The sequence below is a fragment of the Macaca fascicularis genome, chromosome 1 (genome assembly GCF_037993035.2).
Source record: "Macaca fascicularis isolate 582-1 chromosome 1, T2T-MFA8v1.1".
In the NCBI taxonomy this organism is placed as follows: Eukaryota; Metazoa; Chordata; class Mammalia; order Primates; family Cercopithecidae; genus Macaca; species Macaca fascicularis.
In genome coordinates, this window is record NC_088375.1 from 179736361 (window position 1) to 179739387 (window position 3027).

At 40.4% G+C, this 3027-nt stretch overlaps 1 non-coding gene across 1 annotated transcript; it reads left to right on the forward strand.

The window, feature by feature from the left end:
* The first annotated feature begins 978 nt into the window (after positions 1–978).
* TRNAK-CUU (transfer RNA lysine (anticodon CUU)) lies at positions 979–1051 on the forward strand. The gene has a single exon. It is a non-coding gene; the product is annotated as a tRNA-Lys (tRNA).
* The last annotated feature ends 1976 nt before the right edge of the window (positions 1052–3027 follow it).

Below are 3027 nucleotides of genomic sequence, written 5' to 3' on the forward strand. Positions count from 1 at the left end.
ATGGGCATTTATAGATAAGAATAATTCCACAATTTTAGAAACGTATTTCCCCATATCACAACCCTTTCATAATTGGAAATGACCCAGATATTAAATGAGCGTGAAAAATAACTAAGATTTTAATTTACACAAAAAGTTTACCTAAAACGTTTATCCCATTCAGTACTCAATTCTTCCACTTTTAACAAGGGAGGCATGAGACATTAATTAACATATGTAAAATGAACATCGGTTTTGTCTGGAAAGGCAGGACAACTCAAAGCGGGGAGGGGGCTTGGGGCTTCCAGGTCACAGGTAGGTGTGAGGTGAAGGGTTGCATTCTTTTCTGATTAGCCTTTCCAAAGGAGGAAATTAGATATGCATTTATCTTAGTGAGACTTTGAATAGAATGGGAGGCAGGTTCAAGCAGCTCCCACCCTAAATCTTCCCTTCAGCCTAGTAATTTTGGGGGGGCCCAAGATATTTTCCTTTTATAAATTACTCATGTTTGTCAAAAGAAAGCACACAAACCAAGATATTTTGTTTTGGCTGGGTTTATAGTTTTACAACCTTCCATGCCAAACACTGACATCTCAAAATATCTAGCAAAGACAAACATAAAATTCAGACAAAATGTATGCTGACAGTTCTGAAGGCATTTTTACTTTTAGTTCAATAATTTTTAAGCTAGCTTGTTTAGTAAAGTTATACTTAAGTCATGTGAACTTGAAAATTGCTTAGCCTTATTTACTTAATTTATAAGCACTCTTTTACTTATAAGCCAATTTGGTAGACACAACATAGAACAATAAGTGTACATACAAACAAGCACATATAGACATGCATACACACAAAAACAAAGATCCAATAGCTTGGAACCTTAGCCATGAGATAGCAATACAAAAGACATGTATACACACACACAAATGAAGATCCAATAGCTTGGAATCTTAGCCATGAGATAGCAATGTTGAGAATGAAGTTTTTGGTGGTGTAAAAGCCCAGTTAGCTCAGTCAGTAGAGCATGAGACTCTTAATCTCAGGGTTGTGGGTTCAAGCCCCACATTGGGTGCCAAATTTTTGGGAATTAAGTTTTCAGTGTCACAAAAAAAAAAAAAAAAGAATTAATGCAGGAACAAATTATCTCTCAGCAAGGCGAGCTTTACTTTCTGCAGAAAGGGTGCTACTCAATAGCTGTCCAGCCACAAGAGTACACCTAACAAAGGAGACAGAGTTATTTATAACCTGATGTGTTTACCCTACTACTGTGTCCAGTTTCCATGAGCTGGAATAGGACCTCACATTTTACAATTTACCCGATTGGCTGTTAGCTTAAAGCTTTCTTATTAGGTAAGGGGAACAGAACAAAGAAAGAAAAGAAAGTTGTCCAGGGATAGTTAAGGAAGCATCTCCAAACAAGGAGTGGTATGCACTGTGGGCTGGGGCTTGACTAGTTCTGTCCAGGCATGCTGGAGCAAGCTAGGACAGCTGATTTGGTATATATATATATACACACACACACATATATACATACACATGCACGTATATACACACACACACACACACACACATATACACACTAATAGAGGATAACAATCTTATAGTAAGAAATTGTGACTTTTTATAATCTTTGAAGAAGAACTTTCCCATTTCTCACAGCAATACAAAGACATGTATATACACACACAAACAAAGATCCAATAGCTTGGAACCTTAGCCATGAGACAGTAATACAAGCTTGTCAGTTTTACTTTGTTTGCACCAATAGCTAATCCAATGAAGGCTGTGAACTAAAATTTCAGGTAAGGCAGTCTCCATGGCAATTTGATATTTAAAGGCCAAATTTCCCCAGACTCCAAAGAGCACTGGGGCTCCAAACAGCACCAAAGGAGAGTGTCACACATTAACCAGGTTCCCTGCTTAGAACAGCAGCACAAAAGCCTGGATACATGCAATGCCATTCCACGTTCCCATTCAATGGTAAACTCCAGATTCCAAACAATGTTGGGGCTAAACAGCATTGCAACTGTGAGAGAAAATTATAAGAAGGGCTTATTACTAGACCTCAGAACCTCTGCTGAGAGCATCCCCTTCAGGGAGGTTGAGGTCTCTAGGATCCCCTGGAGTGTCTGTCCCCCTGTGGGGTCCAATCTTAGAGTATTAGAAGTCTCTGACCTTAGGTAGGCACTGGTGCCACTTTGCATGCTTTCCCTCCAGAGCCTACTATGAGCTTTCCCTCGGTACCTGGGTGTAATCCCCGACTTTTAGCATCCTTATAATTTGTTAAGACCATGCTTTCCCATGCTTCCTATCCCATGAACTTTAATGATAGGAACTGGAGGCTGGGTAGGTTTCTTCTGCTTTAGCCAGTTGAATAGGGGAAGGAAAGAATTTAGCATAAAAAAATGGTTCAAGTCACCTGAAACATGCGAGTTTGCTCTGAGCTGGGTCACATGTAGGGACCAGGGACTACACACAGAAAAGATTTTTTAAAAAAGAGTCTTTTCCCCTTCCAGTTAGGGCAGTTACTCCCACTCACTCCTTGGCTTTCAGGCAATACCAGGGAGTGACGCCAGTCAATTGCCCTCAATTTCCAAGGAGCTACTAGGAAACAGTGGCTGAAAGACTGAAAAAGAAAGAAAGGGGGAAGAAAAAAAAAACCCCCTGGTCCCTTAAGTGAACCGGTCAGTGGCAGTTAGGCACCTCCACATGGGAACCCCTTAGTTTCACCAACCATGGCCAGAAACCTGCAGTTGCTTCTGTGTTTAGGCATTGCCCGCCAAGGGTCTTGAATTGGAAAGGAAAAGAGAGAGACAGAGACGGATTCCCCTGTATGGAGCAGAAAGGAAAGGGGAAAGAAAAAAAATAAATCCCAAACTTTGGACCTAACTTCTCCTGGAAGTTCTCCGGGCTGGCTCGCTAAAATATGTTACCAGTGGAGGGTGTCCAGGTTCTTGACATCTTAAACAAAGAATTGAACAAAACACACAAACAAAGCAAGGAAAGAATGAAGAAATTTACTGAAAATGTAAGTTTACTCCACAGTGT